This window comes from Vombatus ursinus, unplaced genomic scaffold (genome assembly GCF_900497805.2).
Source record: "Vombatus ursinus unplaced genomic scaffold, bare-nosed wombat genome assembly UNPS02009835.1, whole genome shotgun sequence".
In the NCBI taxonomy this organism is placed as follows: Eukaryota; Metazoa; Chordata; class Mammalia; order Diprotodontia; family Vombatidae; genus Vombatus; species Vombatus ursinus.
The window spans coordinates 22,375,962-22,393,044 of record NW_020949613.1 but is presented as its reverse complement, the minus strand read 5'-3'; positions in this window follow the sequence as shown (position 1 = coordinate 22,393,044).

Sequence of the window (17,083 nt, the reverse complement as noted above, 5' to 3'; positions counted from 1 at the left end):
CTGTAGCAACACTTTTTATGTTATACTTTAAAATATAGGTAGAAAAGAGTTTATGCGTGAGTTGTCAGGATCTTTCAGTAGTAAGTTATTTCCCCTTTCTGTATAATTTCAAAATTATGCAGATTCAAAATTTCTTCTTGTTATACAATGGAAGAGGGATAACAGAATTATTCGTAGAGTAGGGCATTGTAAAAAGAAAAGAATAGTGAATTTGAGGCAGGAGACACTTAGGTTCAGGTTCTGGTTCCAGTGCTTTGACCACCCAATGGCAATATGAACAAATCACTTGGTCTTTCTTAGTCCTTCCTCATCTGTAAAATGGGTATAAAAAATGAGCTTCAGTTTTTTCATCTTGCAAGATGAAAAATCACCACAATTAAAATCAATAAATATCTATTAAACACCTGGGGTGTGCTCTGGGTTTTAAAGATGAAACAAAGCATTTCCCTGCCCAAAAGAAACTTAAACCCTGTTAGGAGGAATATAATGCTTACATCATCATCATCATAGCTAACATTTATATGCAGTGCTTACAATATGCCAGGCAACTGTGCCAAGGGCTTTACAATTATTATCTCATTTGATCCTGACAACAGCTCTGAGAGGTAGGTGTTATTATTATCATTCCTATTTTACAGATGAGGAAAATGAGGTAAACAGGGTTAAGTGACTTACCCAGGATCACATGGCTAGTAAGCATATGAGGTTGGATTTGAATTCAGGTCTTCTTGACTCCAGGCCCTGTACTCTACCCACTACTCCACCTAGCAGCCCTTATATATATTTACATAAGAAGTTAAGACAAGGGGGCAGCTAGGTGGCAGCTAGGTGGCACAGTGGATAGAGCACCGGCCCTAAAGTCAGGAGGATCTGAGTTCAAATCTGACCTCAGACCAAACACTTGACACTTACTAGCTGTGTGACCCTGGGCAAGTCACTTAACCCCAATTGCCTTAAAAAAAAAAGAAGTTAAGACAAGATAATTTGAGGAGGGAAATAGTAACAACTAGTAGAATTAGGAAAGGCTGATGCTAGTAGCATTGAGCTGAGTCTTGGAGGAAGAAGCTAGGTATTCTATTATACTTGAATTATCCTCCTAAAAATGTTATCGTGAGGAAAATGTTTTATAGACTTTGAAGATGCTATTTATGTCATGAAGCAGCTAGGTGACATAGCATAAAGGATAGAATGCTGGGCCTGGAGTCAGGGATCTGAGCTCAAACCCAACTTCAGATACTTACTAGCTATGTGACCTTGGGCAAGTCACTTAACCTCTGTTTGTCTCAGTTTCAGTGTGCAAAATGAAGGTGATTATACCATCTGCCTCCCAGGATTGTTGGAAGATCAGATGAGATAATATTTTAAAATGCTTAGCAGAATGTCTGGTACATAAAAGGTGCTATAAAAATGCTAACTATTATTATCGGAAGCACTTGAACTCAGGTTTACCTGGCTCTGAGGCCTACTAATTCTAAACCTGATTTACTTTGTACATTGAGTGCCCTCTAGACATAAACCATTCCTAAACTAGAATTCTGTGATAAAGCAGGAATGTCCTGGAGCCAACTTGAACCAGCTCTCCAAATTTTTTTATATTTTCAGTGTGAGCATTTACCTCTTCAGAAATTAACAAATGTTACAAATTTTGATTTATTGTTTTGTTGAATGTTTAGACTTAAGCAAGTGATGGTGAAAATGTTAATAATGCAGATTACATTTAAAAGTGTGTTGTAGGTACATTTTTTTTTCCCAGAGCATATTGTTAAACTTTAACCAGACCACCATGGATAGGAATATAATAAGCCAGAGAGGTTGAGAAAAGTTGGATTCCCTCTCTTTGGGGTCAGGTGTCCTCAGGACAGGAATCTAGTTGACTTAAGCCCCAAACTAGGGCCCTTTGTTGAGAAGAGGATTCCTGCTCCTCCCTTTCAAGTCTTACACTCATTGTTTTTATTTGATTTTATCTCTAATTAGTCCTCTGTTACATTATTACGGTGGCAGGCTTAGAATGCAGTTTCATTTGTAAATTTTTCCTTGACACCTCCAGGTTCAGTGGCCAATCAGGAATTCTGATTTCCAGAAAAGAAAGTGTTCTTTTGGTGAGGTTGTACAAAAGTAACATCTTCTTTCTGGAGGTTATGCGTCCCAATTTTTGGTAGAGGAAATGCAGTTGACGTAGGCACAGGAAACAGGGTCATAAATATATTTGCCTGTGGCCTATGTCTGGCTTGCACGTATGGAAATAGACTCTTCTATTTCAGGGCAATTCTCAAGTGAAAATGTTAGCATTAGTCTACGATTCTATTTATGGATTTATCATCTGGTTCAGTACTTGCCCATAGTAGAAATTCGTAATGTTTAACTGATTAATTTCAATTGAAATAGCACCCTCCCCTTTGAAGGTACATCTCACCAACCTAGTATTTTATATCTAACCCCATCCCTAATTCTAACCCCTCTCCTTTCCAGGATTATTTCCTTCAAAAGAGAAGTAAAACCCAAGTCAAGCAGAAAAATCAAGGAATATAATAACTCCAAGAGCTTCATTAATTGTTTTGTGTTAAAGGGTGAAGGCAACGAGATAAAGATACCAATGTTTTACGTTATAAATTCTGAATGTTCATACTGCTTTCAGTAATGGCTAAAAAGTGGAAATATCTTGTTGTTTAATCTCTCCAAAAACCCTTATTAACAGCCCAGCCCTGGAAGGTGGGCAAATTGGTCATTATAATGTCTGTAGTGCAGATGACAGAATCTTAGTATTGTTAGGGATGTCAAGGGGTCATCTAATCCAACTAGGACCTGAACAAAAATGCCATCTACAATGTTGCCAACAAGTCATACACTTGTATTAATTAAAACAACTCTGAGGTACCACCTCACACTTATCAGATAGGCTAATATGACAGAAAAAGGAAATGATAAATATTGGAGGGGATGTGGGAAAATTAGGACACTAATGCACTGTTGGTGAACTGATCCAATCATTCTGGAGAGCAATTTGAAACTATGACCGGGTCAATCAAACTGGGCATATCCTTTGATCCATCAATACCACTACTAAGTCTGTATTCCAAAGAGATTAAAAAACAAAACAAAACAGGAAAAGGACCTATTTGTACAAAAATATTTATAGAAGCTCTTTTTGTGGTGGCAAAAAATCAGAAATTAAGGGGTTGCCCATCAATTGGGGAATGGCTGAACAAGTTATGGTATGTGATTGTAATGGAATATTACTGTGCTATAAGAAATGATGAGCAGTGGGACTTCAGAAAAAACATGGAAAGACTTACATAAACTGATGCAAAGTGAAATGAGAAGAACCAGGAGAAAATTGAATACAGTAACAACAAAACTGTATGATGATCAACTATGAATGACTTAGCTCTTCTCAGCAATAAAAAGATCCAAGACAATTCCAAAGGACTCATGATGGAAAATGCTATTCACATCCACAGAAACAGTGGCAGGTTGCCACTGAATGCAGATTGAAGCATGCTATTTTTCACTTTTTTTTTTGTGGTTCTTTTTTCCTTTTGGTCTGTTTCTTCTTTCACAACATGACTAATATGGAAATATGTTTTACATGATTGCACATATAGAACCTGTATCAAATTGCTTACTGTCTTAGGGAGGGGGGAAGTGAAGAAGGCAGGGAGGGAAAAAATTTGGAACCTACAAAAAATAAAATTAATGTTAAAATTGTGATTACATGTAATTGGGAAAAAATAAAATACTATTTAAAAAATAAAATAAAAAGAATTTTATTGATGCCTTTTGTTCTTTACATCAATCATTTTTGTATAAAACCTCCCCCTAGACTCAGGCCACCCAATAAGGAAGGACACCTGACTTTCCTTATAACATATATAATACAGTGGAGATTTTACAAATAATATTTACTTCCAAAAGTATAATCATAAATATACAAACACTTCCCCCAACACATGAAAGGTATAATCCCCCAACCAGCTTGTACCTCCTCAATCTCTGGGGAGAAGAAGAAGATTAGGTTCATAATTTAACCCAGTTCACGGACAGCACAGTCCCTATTCAGAAGTCACACCTGTCCCAGACAAGCTGGCTTCTCAGAATTTTCATACCTGCCTGTCTGTCTGGCTGCACCACTCAGCCTGCAATCTTGGCCCCAAAGTTCACCATGGCTCAAAGTCCAGGACTTGTGGAGATCACCTTTGGCACTTGACAAACCCCATACAGATCAGAAACAAACATGTCCAGGCCAGTTGGGGGTTCAGTTCATGGCATTTATGCTGGGTGCAGATAGTAGGAACATGGCTGAAGGATAATGGAAAGAAGAGAATGACCAGCTTGATCTCACCAATTTTAAAAACTCAGATAGCCAAACAAAGGAGGCTACCCCACCACATTGTAGGGGGCTCCATGTTAAGCAAACTGAGCATGCTCAAGGCCAAGTTACACATAGAAAAGAATTAAAACAAAAACAACAGTTCAGGAACCCCATTTGCAACGTATGCAACATTCTGTTTCCATAGTTCCCTACCTATTTCCTATAGGGAAGAAGTATATTTCATTATTTGTTCTCTGACACCATTATTAGGTTTTACAATTACTCAGAGTTTGGCTTCCTTTTGATGGCCTTTTCATGTACATGACTGTAGTCACTGTTTTCCTGGTTCTACCTATTTTACTCTGCATCAATTCACCTAATTTTCCCATGTTTCTCTGAGTTCTCCATATTCATAATTTTTCCAGATAATATTCCATTATATTTAGTTTGTCCAGCCATTCTAAAATCACTTTCACATCTAAAAATGAGCACTCTTTTTCTCAGCAAAATTTAATTCCCTTACTGAAGAGAGCTCAGGTAGAAGTATACACTCTACAATTCCTGTATGCAGTTCTGGTTGAAGCAAAGAGTCACTTAAGGGAACCCAACTCCTTGAAGTATCATTAGTGATCCAGCCATGCTATGATGCTACTACCCTCAGTTGGCTAATTTAAGCTTTCCCTCTGTGGGTCAGGGACAATTATAACTTAAATGGAAATTAAAAAAAAAAATTAACAGTCCCTAAAGTAATCAGGGAAATTATGAAGGCAAGCTGGCCCAAGGAACTAACAAAGGTAGAACTGGAAACTTGACACTCTCGGGGCCTCATATTTACCTTGCTCTTGTTTTACTGAAACATACTTAATGGCTGCCCCAAGTACTTGCCACTATTTTGCTCATTCAGAAGAGAGAGTGGTTATTTTTAAGAACATTGAAGAAGTTGACAGATGATTATAGCTTCTTCTAAAATAGAAAAATTCCATGTCTGTGTTAAGTCATCAGAAGAATCTGCAGGTAACACATTACCATGTCATTTTATTGTTAGTGAATTATACTGAATGGAGATGATAGGTAGTTTCCTTTGTTTTCCCTAAGGCCTCTTATGAGTCAAAAGACTAAAGATATGTTAGGAAATCCCCTATCAGGAAACTTATCGGGTAGGAATTTGTGAGAAATGATTATCCAAGACTCTTTTTCTAAACAATCTTTGAAGTATTTAATATAAATAAAGGACATGAGATGCTATGGAAGAAGTAGTGGGCTGGCTGAAACTACTAACTCTATTATAGACAGGAAATGAAGAACCAGAGAAGATGTGACTGGGAAAAGTTAGAAACAAATTATCTGCCCAGTGCTTGAGGAGTGTGGTATATAAATTTAAAGGAATATTAACTGTGCTGCTGACTATGAAGAATTCAGAGGAACATTGGAAAACTTGTATGAGGTGATGCAGAATAAAGAAAGCAGAGCAAAAAGAACAATGTACACAATGACTACAACCAAATAAATAATATTAACACAGTGGCAACAAAACTCTGAACAAATATAATGGCCTATATTGAAACCATACTATCAATGTCAAAGGACATATGTATTCTTCTCATTATCAACAAAATACAAAGGTAGGACATGTCATGTGACATCAGCATTATGCTATTACACTGATTTGTTGAACAATTTTCATGAATGTATTTTGTAGGAGAATGTTCATTGGGAAGCATTTTGTGTCAAAACAAAACATGAATAAATTTTAAAAAGATAATGGAAAGCTGATCCAAAAAAGAAAGAGTGTGTTTGGTCAAAGATTAAGGGAGTTACCTCCCCTTTATCTTATGGGACTCCTGAAGATAACTGTGGCACTTATATGAGAAATTTCAAGTCACTGAAAGAAAGCTACTAGTATAGAAGTTGTATGATACAGTGGAAAACTTAAAGAGAAGCATTAGAATTATTGGAAACAAAAAGCCTGAGCTTAAAATCTGGCTCATATAGTTAATAGTGTATAATTATGGGCAAATCACTTAGTCTGAGTCTGCTTTTTCCTCTGTAAAATTGGGATAACGTTTACACCTATCTCACTGGGTGGTTGTGAGGGGAAACATTTTGCTTATCTTAAATTGTTCTATAAATGTCCAAGTTATGTGACTTTATACTTGAAAACCAAGAGGAAACATTCATCTACTTATTCACAGTGCATCTACATGCTTTCCAGGTCAGAATTTCACAAATAAGGGGATTGGTGGTAAGAGAAGATCAGAAAGGTCTGAGAGGACAAGAGTAAAAGAAACTGGGGGAAAATTAAAAACACAGAGATAAAGATTTACATGATATAGATATAGATTATATATCTTTAGTAGTGGTGGGGAGGGAATGATGAGTGATGTTGCTCAAACACTATTTGATCTTTATCACCCTACTACTGACTACATAGGTTTCCCAGTTTAATAGTCATTCTTTGCTCTGGGAAGATGCAGCAAAAGATCTGATTGTTTTTTAGCCCTGAGTCCCCAGCCAGAGATACTCTATCTGGCGAAACACCTCAGTGCTGGAGCTATCTTTTGCATTCTGGGGATATCTCCACTCCATTCCACCCCCACCCAAAATGCCTCCTCTCAACTGCATTTCTAATAAGTACACAAAAAAAGAGCAAAAGCTTATAGTTAGCAATGAGTTCAGTGCTTGGCTCACAATCTTTCTCTCCATCCTGACACATGCTCTAGTAACAGGGGACTTCAACTTAAATATTTATACTCCTTCAAACACTAATTTTCATTTCCTCAATCTACTCATTTCCTATAACGAACTCCTCCACTCCACCTCACCTACTCTTAATCTTGCCGTCAGTTACAAGTGTTCCACTTTCATTTTCATGAACTCTGAAATTCCTTTATCTGATCTTAGACTTTTATCATTCTATCTTTCCCTCTGCCTTAGATGCCTTAACCCTGTTCTTCATCCTCACAAAGATTTATCCCCTGCCCTCTACATTGTAGCTTTTTTTCTAGGTCATCACTCTTGCACTGGCTACTTTCCTCCCTTCTCTACCTCCTCAGTAAACCAGTTTTCACTATTCTCCATACAACATAAGTCCCTTGCCACCTTATTCTATTGCTAATTATGCCTCACCCAGTGCAAACCTTGGATTGATCCCACAAAAGTGATTCCTTCACTCCTATTCACTGGCTTCTAAATAAAGCGAGAGAAAAGCATGAAAATATGCTGCACTACAAATTTGTAATATGTCATCTCAACTAGGCCCTTAGTGCAGCAAGGTACTTTTTTGACCTCTCCATTTAGTTTATTTTCTCACTCACTACAGTGTTTATTCCAAACATTTCATTTTTCTTCAGGTCTCCTGTAGAATCCTCTTCCCCCCATTCTCTCTGTTGAAATCCTTACCTCATACTTTACTGGAAAAAAAAAAAAAACAAACTAAGGCTATTTATTAAAAGTCCCTTTTCCCCCAGTATCCCCATCTAACATTGCTTAGATGCCTTCTGCCACTACCTCCACCTTCATCCCTGTCTTACATCAAGAGATAGTCCTTCTCTTTGTCAATCCACGAACATAAGTGATCAAATTCCATTCCATCTTCTCCAACAGATTGTCCCCTCTATCATCCCCACTCTCTTACTAATATAATACTAAATCTTTTCCTATCTACTGGCTGCTTCCTTGCTGCTTATAGGCATACCCAAGTCTCCCCCCTACCCAATACTTGAAAGTCTCTCACCTAATCTCACCATCCCTGCTAGTTATCATTTCCTATCTCTCTTTGTTTTCATGAATAACTCATTGAGAAAGTCATCTACAATATGTGCCTCCACTTTTCCTCCTCTTACTCTCTTCTAAAACTCCTGCAGTCTGGCTTCTGACTTCGTCATTCCACTGAAAATGCTCTTTCCAAAGTTATCAAAGATCTATTAGTTGCCAAATTGAATAGAATTTTCTCAACCTTCATCCATCTTGACCTGTTTACAGCCTTTGACACTGTCAGTTACCTTCTTCTCCTGATACTCTTTCTAGGTTTTCATGACACTGCTCTCTTCCTTTTCTTCTCCCACCTATCTGACCTCTCTTTCTTAGACTTCTTTGCTGTAACTTCACCCAGGTCTCATTCATTACCCATGGATATCCAAGGCTATGTTCTGGGATATATGTTCTCTTCTCTTCTCATTCTATACTACTTTGCTTGGTAATCTCATCAGCTCCCATTGATTCAATTATCTCTATGCAGACAGTTCCCAGATGTATTGATCTAACCGTAACCTCTTCCATTCTCACATCTCCAATTGCTTCTTTGACATCTTGAATTGGATGTCCTTATAGACATCTTGAACACGTGTCCAAAACAGAATTCATTTTCTTTCCTCCCAAGCCTTCCTCTCTTCCAAACTTCTCTCCTCCCACTCATCCAGGCTTGCAACCATCTTTGACTCTTTCCTTGCACTCAGCCCACGTACCCAATCTGCTGTCAAATTTTGTCATTTCTACTTTGACAGCATCTCTTATACACATGTCCTTCTTTCTATCCACACAGCTGCCACTTGGTACAGACCCTCATCACCTCATGCTTGGACTATTGCAATAGCCTTTTGGTTGGTCTCCCTTCCTCAAGCCTCTCTCCATTCCAGTCTATCTTCCACTCAGCTATCAAAGTGATCTTCCTAAAGTTCAGATATGACCATGTCAAACCACACCCCCCTCAACAAATTCCAGTGACTATTATCTCCACGATCATATATAAATTTTTGATATGCATGTTTGATATAAATATTTGATATTCAAAGCCCTTCTCAACCTGGCCCCTTCCTACCTTTTCAGTTTTCTTACACTTTATTCCTTGCCACATAATCTGTGATCCAGAGACACAGGCTTCCTTGCTTTTTCTTGCACAAGATGCTTTATCTCTAGACAGTGGAGATTTTCACTGGCTGTTCCACATGCCTGGAGCACTCTCCCTCATGTCCACCATCTAGCCTCCCTAGTTTCCTTCAAGTCCCAGTTAAAATCCCACCTTCTATGAGAAACCTTTCCCAATCCCCCTTAATGCTACTGCCTTCTCTTTCTCATATATCTCCAATTCATCCTGAATATATCTTGTTTGTACATAATTGTTTTCATGTTGTCTCCTCTAAACTGTTAGCTCCTTGAGAGCTCTTTTGTCTTTCTACATATCCCCAGCACTTAGCACAATGTTGGACACATAGCAGGTGCCTAATAAATGCTTGTTGACAGATTGAGTGATTCTCCCCTCTCTAGTCCATCTTCTACTTGATTATAAAATTGATCTTTCTGAAGTTCATGTCACCTACAATTTAATAAACTCCAATCATTCCCTATCACCTCCAGGATCAAATATAAAAATCTTCTGTTTGGCATTGAAAGCCATTTATAACTTAGCTCCCATCTATCTTTATCAGCCTTTGTATACCTTACCACTGTGTAGGTACTCTGAGATTCAGTGATGCTGGCTTCCTACTTGCTGGTTGTTCCTAGAACAAGTCACTCCATCTCTTGACTCCAAGTATTTTCATTGACTGTCCCCCAGACCTACAATTCTTTCTCCTCATTTCCATCTCTTTCCTTCCCTGGCTTCCTTGGCCTTTCAATCAAACACCACCTTCTACAGGAAACCTTTCCTGATTCCCCTTAATGCTAATGTCTTCCCTCTCTTGATTATTCCCAATTACTCTATAGATATCTTGTTTGTACATAGTTGTTTTCCTGTTGTCACCCCCACTAGATTTCCATAACCTTGAGAACAAGGACTTCTTTTTGGCCTTTCTTTGTATTCCAGCATCTAACACAATGCCAGGACCATAGTAGGAGCTTAATGAATACTTCTTAACTGACTGACTTTTCCCTGTTCCTTGTCCCATTGAAATGTGATTAAGATTGTTCAATAAAAATTCATCAATCACATTTATGAAATGTCTTCATGGTTACTGAAAATGAGGTAAGTTCTGTAAAGGTTAGTCTTGCCCTAGTTCTTAGAGCAATCTCAGAGATTTGGAGTTGGAAAAAACTATAGAGTTCATCTAAATCAGGGATTCTGAACTTGGGATATATTTCAGAATGTCCATGAACTTGAATGGAAAAACAATACATCTTTATTTTCACTAACCTCTAACCGAAATTTAGCACTTCCTTCCATTATCTAAAAACATCATTCTAGGGGCAGCTAGGTGGCGCAGTGAATAGAGCACTGGCCCTGGATTCGGAAGGACCTGAGTTCAAAGCTGACCTCGGACATATAACACTTACTAGCTATGTGACCCTGGGCAAGTCACTTAACCCCATTGCCTAGCTAAAAAAAAACATCATTCTGAGAAAGGCTTCATCGGTTTGACTAGACTGCTTTTTAAGGGACCCCACTACACAAAGAAAGTTAAGAACTCTTGATTTTGTTCAAACTCACTCTTTGTATATGTGAGAAAACAGAGACCCAAAGATGATAAGGGATTTGCCCAAAGTCAAGCAGATATCAAATCTGCGGCAGATTGCAAAATTGAGCCCAGATCTTCTGACTGCACATAACCTAGTCCTTCCTAGGCCCTGGTCACAAAAGATTGGAGGTGAAGGGGGTGGGTATTTGTGTCTGAAATTTTTTTTGTCTCACCTATTCGAGTCCTTTATGAATGATATTTCTTTGAATTTCTAATTTGCATTTCTAACCAGGAATTCAGTAGCCAAAGAAGGGCCCCAGGAAATGTTAAGTTTTAAGTCTTGTTGCAAATTGAACCAGATCAGCCTATATTTTATATGTAATTCTTCCACTATTTTTAAATCTAGGACCACATGAAAGATAACACCCACAGTGATAGAGAGAAAAAAAAGAAATGTTTAAAAAGCTAAATGGGCTGAGAACCTCTTTTTTTTTTTTTTTTGTTTCCCCCAGTTAGCCACATGTTTGGTTGTTTCCCAGTTGAGTGCAAACTAGAGTTGATGGTTTGAAATGCCCTTTCTTTTCATGGGTATTGTTAGGCAGAATTTCACCACTCAGTCTGTATTCAGGCCTCAAATTCTCATTTACATCAGCCTGCTTCCAGCTAGTTCTGGGTTCTACCCTCAATACACAGCACCTATCAGGTTACAGAAAGAAAAGCAGATTTGAAGTCCCCATTTTGGTGGGATGTCATATAATTGTTTGGCTTTTTCTTAGAGGAAGTTAACCAACTTAGAACAATGCTTTATTGTGATTGAATTGAATTCTGATTGAATTCTTTTTCAAGCAAGGCAACGGTCTTCCCGTCAGGAATCTTCACCTTCTTCTAGTAAGTAACCTCTTACTTATTGAACTGAGGTGTGAGAAAACCTAAAGAGAAGGAGATAGCAAGTATTGATTAAGAGTGTATTGGGAGTGGGGTTTGAGAGAAGTAGGAAGAGAATTGGAGGACCTTTAAATTATTAATTAAAATTACTTAGTCCAGATCAATTAGCATCTTTTTTAAAGTACTGTAAAGGAAAGCTCTGCATTCTTTAAATAATTAACCCTTAATTTCTATTTCAGTCCTGAAATAGGACTTGAAAACCTAGCTGATGGGATCAAATGTGACCAGCAGGGAGGGAGTTAGTCCATTTTTAAACTTGTGCTACCAGAATATTTATGTTTAATTCCATTTTTGTCTCTTTGCTTCTCGGTACTTCTTTAGCTACTTGAAAACTTAAATGGTAAATTATACTGCTATCTGTGAATTTTAAAGATAAGTTAAAAAAACTTTTTAACTGTTAAGGATAAAAATAAAATGAAAACTTGCAGATGCATTTTCACTTTCATGAATTTTAAAGATAATTTAAAGAACTTATAAACTGCTGAGGATAAAAATAGAACTAAAACTTACAGTTGCATTTATACTCGAACCATCCCCTCCAAAATTGTTTTTTCTTTATTATTTAGGTCTCTCTCTTTTTTTATAATTTTTTTTTATTTTAAACTTAAATACAAAATGAGAAAAGAAAGAAAAAAACTTTGTTATATACACAGTAGACCATAAGAGAGGATTCAATATAAAACAATAAATTTCTGTTTCAAAAAAATCTATATAATAAGTACTACACGTTGTTTTCAAAGCTGCCCAGCTTTCCTTTGTTTCCTTGTTGGTTTTCTTTTGTTCTCTGCTTTGCACTTTTTACTTTATTATTTCTCCCTCTCTTCTCCCCCATCCTAAAGAAGGCTACAGTTAAGTATGAACATATATACATAGATATCTATAAAAATACACATATATACACACATATATGTAAGTCTGTACCATGCTTATTTCTTCCTATCATGTTTCTCTTAAGGTGGATAGCATCTTCCTTCAAAAGTCCAAGTCTTTTCATGTTTTTCTAAATCAACTAGCTCATCATTTCCCACACCACAGCAATATTCCAATGCAATCACATCCTATCTGAGAGATTGTCTATGAAAGTTTTTTTTCCCCAGTTTTCTGCATTCCTTTTGTTCTTGGCTATACAGGTTTTATTTATATGAGAAACTTTTAATTTAAAGTAATCAAAATTATCCTTTTTTGTATTTTAACAATGCTCTCACCTTATAATATGGTTGTTATATTATACTGCTGAATCTACTTCCTTCATGTCTTTTTTCCTTAGTCTCTTTGAAGTTCCTGACCTTTTGTTCTTCCAAATGAACTTTGTTATTATTTTATCTAACTTAGTAAAGTAATTTTTTTAGTAATTTAATTAGAATGACATTGAAAAAATAGATTAGTTAGGCAAAACTGTCACTTTAAAAATTATATTGGCTCTACCTACCAATGAACAATAAATATTACTTCAATTATTTAGATCTGAGTTTATTTGTATAAAAAAGTATTTTATGTTTATGTTCATATAGTTACTGTGTCTGTTTTGGCAGGTATACACTCAGGTTATTTAATATTGTCTAGGTCAGGGATGGGGAATCTGTGGCCTCGAGGCCATATGAGGTCCTCTAGGTCCTCAAGTGTGGCCCTCTAACTGAATCTAAAGTTTGGATTGAAGACCTAGAGGCCACAGGATCCCCCCCCCCCCCACGACCTAGGTATTTTAAATGGTCTAAATCAATATTGAATAAATTGTTGACACATAGTGTAGTTTCTCTATTTTTCACTTCTAATTAAATCTATCTTAACTTTAATTTTGTCTGAGATCATGATTACTATCACTGCTTTTTTTACATACAAAATTCTGCTCCTGTCCTTTGTTTTATTTTGTGTCTATTTCTTATTTTTATAATGTTTCTAGAAAGCAACATATTGTTGAATTCAAAATTTTTATCTATCAGTTTCTATTTTATGAGAAAATTTGTCCCATTCACATTCTAGGCTACAATTACTTGTTGCTTATTTTCCTCCTTTCTATTTTTCCTCATTATCCTTCTCACTCTATTTACCCTATCCCTCCTCAGTACTCTGCTTTACTTCTACCCACTACCTTGTCATCCTATTCCTTAACCTACCCACTCATCTAAGAGTCTCTCCCTTATCCTCTCCCCACTTCCTATTCCCTTGCCCTCTTTTTTCTTTCTGAATTTAGAAGACTTTTATACCTTTCTGGATATATATGTTGTTCCCTCTTTAACCCATTCCTGATAACAGTAAGATTCCAGCACTACCCACCCTCCCCCTACTAGCTTCTTCTGTATCAGTTTTTCCTTTTATGCCTCATTTGTATGAGATAATTAATCCTTTTTATCTTTCCCTACACAGTTTTATTTTTTTGAAATCACTTCATCATACTCAGCTCAGACCAAGCCTTTCTTTCAAACTACCCAAATAATGATGACAATCATAAGAATACTGCTAATATTTTTCACATATAAGAAGTAAACAATTTGACCTTATTGAGTCTTTTATAATTGGTCTTTAATGTTTACCTTATTTCTTCTGGCTGATATATATTGAATTTCCCCTAAAGTTCTACTGTTTTTGTCACAAAAACCTGAAAGTCTTTGAGTTCATTAAATGTCTATTTTTTTTTCCACTCAGGATTATACTTAACTCCCCTGGGTAAGTTACCCTCAGTCATAACCCCAGCTCTTTTGCTCTATGGAATACAGCATTCTAAGACCTATGGTCCTTCAATGTAGTAGCTGCTAAATTTTGGGTAATTCTTCTTGTAATTCCATAATATTTAAATTGTTTTTTTTCTTATTACTTCCAATATTTCTTCCTTAATCTGGGACCTTTGAAACTTGGCTATGACATTCCTGTAAGTTTTCCTCCTGGAATCTCTTTCAGGTTGTGATCAGTGGATTTTTTCTATTTCTATTTTGCCTTCTTGTTCTAGAACTTCAGGGTAATTTTCCTTGATAATTTCTTGTAATATTGTATAAAGATCTGTTTTTTAATTGTAATTTTCAGGTAGTCTGACTATTCTTATATCATTTCTCCTTGATCTGTTCTCCAGATCAGTTGTTTTTCTGAGGAGATGTTTCATATTCTCTTCTATTTTTTCATTTTTTTGATTTTGTTTTCTGATTTCTTGGTGTCTTAGAAGACCATTAGCTTCCCCTTGCCCAATTCTAGTTTCCACAGAATTATTTTCTTCCTTATGTTTTTGATTCTCTACTTCCACTTGGTTGACTTTCTTGTCATGATTTTCTTGCTTTTCTTGGATTGCTCTTATTTTTTTCCCTAATTTTTCCTTGATCTCTATTATTTGATTTTTGAAGTGCTTTTTAAATTCTTCCAAGAACTCCTTTTTTGTGCTTGGTACCATTTGACATTTCTCATTGAAAAAGGAGTGGCTTTTTTAGCTCCATTATGTTGCTCTGAATATAAGCCCAGATCTTCTCTAGGTTCATAGTAACTATCTAGGGTTGAGTTCTTTCTCCTTTGTTTACTCATTTTTATTTATTTATTTTTTGTTTTATTTTGTTTTTAGTAGCTATTAATGTAATCAAGTTGTAGTGCCCAGGTATGGGCAATGATGTCCCAAGCCTCAGGCTTGGGTCTTTCCTGCTGTTATTTTCTGAGGTCTGTCTAGGGACCCAACTTCGGCTCTTCTTTTCACTCTTTTTTTTTATTTTAGGCAATTGGGATTAAGTGACTTGCCCAAGGTCACACAGCTAGTAAGTGTCAAGTGTTTGGTCTAAGGCCGGATTTGAACTCAGGTCCTCCTGATTTCAGGGCCGGTGCTCTATCCACTGCACCACCTAGCTGCCCCACCTTCTTTTCACTCCTAAGCCATGGCTACGGCCCCAAATCACACTGTCCCACAAATGATCTTGCTCTCTGCGGTCCCTCTGGTGGCTGCAAACTACAGCTGTCCTCTCTGCCCTAGAACTAAAACCAGGGATTCTGCTCTCCTGCAAGTGCCCACAGCCAACCAAGTCCCTGCCCTTCACTACTGAACTCACCTGGTGAGTGCTAGCTCCTTCTACCCGAAGTCAGAGCCTGGGATACGTTTGGTCAGCACGGCTGTGCTTAGTGCCCCTCCAATCTTTTCCTACTCAGCTGTCAGACCGCCACACTGTCTGTGAGATGAAAGTTTCTAAGACTGAGGCTGCCTCTCCACCCAGCTGTCCCCAGGGCTTGTTGTTTGTTAATTCTGCAGTCGCCTGGAGGTTTTTGCACTTCACTCAGGCCAAACCTCCACCCTGGAGGTTGGGTCTTTCCTGCGGTCTTCTCAAATTGTTTTAGGTGGACGACTGCTTTACCCCGTGTTTGTTTCTGCTGCTCTAAGGCGATGTTCTATCTTTTTTTCTGTGTGGAGGAAATCTGGACAGCCGAAAGTTTTCTGACCTACTCCTCCATCTTCCCAGAATCCTCTCATTATTTAGATCTCTCAATGGGTTGGTAAGGCTATGTGGAGTCAAATATCAAAAAGTTTTGTCCATATTTTAATGCTAGCCAAAAGCTTAAGTCTGGCAGACTTAGAAGATCTTCAAGATCCTTTTTCTGTGCTTAAAAATTTTTCCTTTTGTGGCAGCTAGGTGGCGCAGTGGATAGAGCACCGGCTCTGGAGTCTAGAAGAACTGAATTCAAATCCAACCTCAGACACTTGATACTTACTTACCCTGGGCAAGTCACTTAATCCCAATTGCCTCACCCCCCCCCCCGAAAAAAATTCCATTTTACTTTGGTTGGGGAGAGGAAATGGTAGCAAGTCTATGTAAGCATTGTAAGATGAGAAATCAGATACTTTTATATTTCAAAAGAACCATGATTTTAGCAGTGTGGGTATTCCCACAAGTAGAGAGTACTCCATGACTTTTTGTGGCTAAAAACATTTATTTCCAAGTAACTAAACATCTAGGGTGAAAAATCTCTCTTCAAGTTTAGCTAGGTGAGGCACCAGACACTCGGCTTGGAAAGACCTATCAGAATTTGTGTTCCACTAAGCCCAAAGGGCTATAAAAATGTGTATACCCTTTGACCCAGCAATAGCACTTCTAGGGCTGTATCCCAAAAAGATCATAAAAATGGGAAAAGGATCCCACATGTACAAAAATATTTATAGTGGCTCTTTCTGTATTGGCAAAGAATTAGAAATTGAGGGGATGCCCATCAATTGGGGAATGGCTGAACAAGTTGTGGCATATGAATGTAATAGATTACTATTGTGTTATAAGAAATGATGAGCAAGCAGACTTCAGAAGAACCTGGAAACACTTGTATGGACTGATGCTGAGTGAAGTGAGCAGAAACAGTAGAACGTTGTACCCAGTAACACCCACACTGTGCAATGACTAACTTTGATAGACTTAGCTCTTCTCAGCAATGTAAGGATCTAAGACATTTCTAAAAGTCTCATGATGGAAAATACTTTTCACATCCAGAG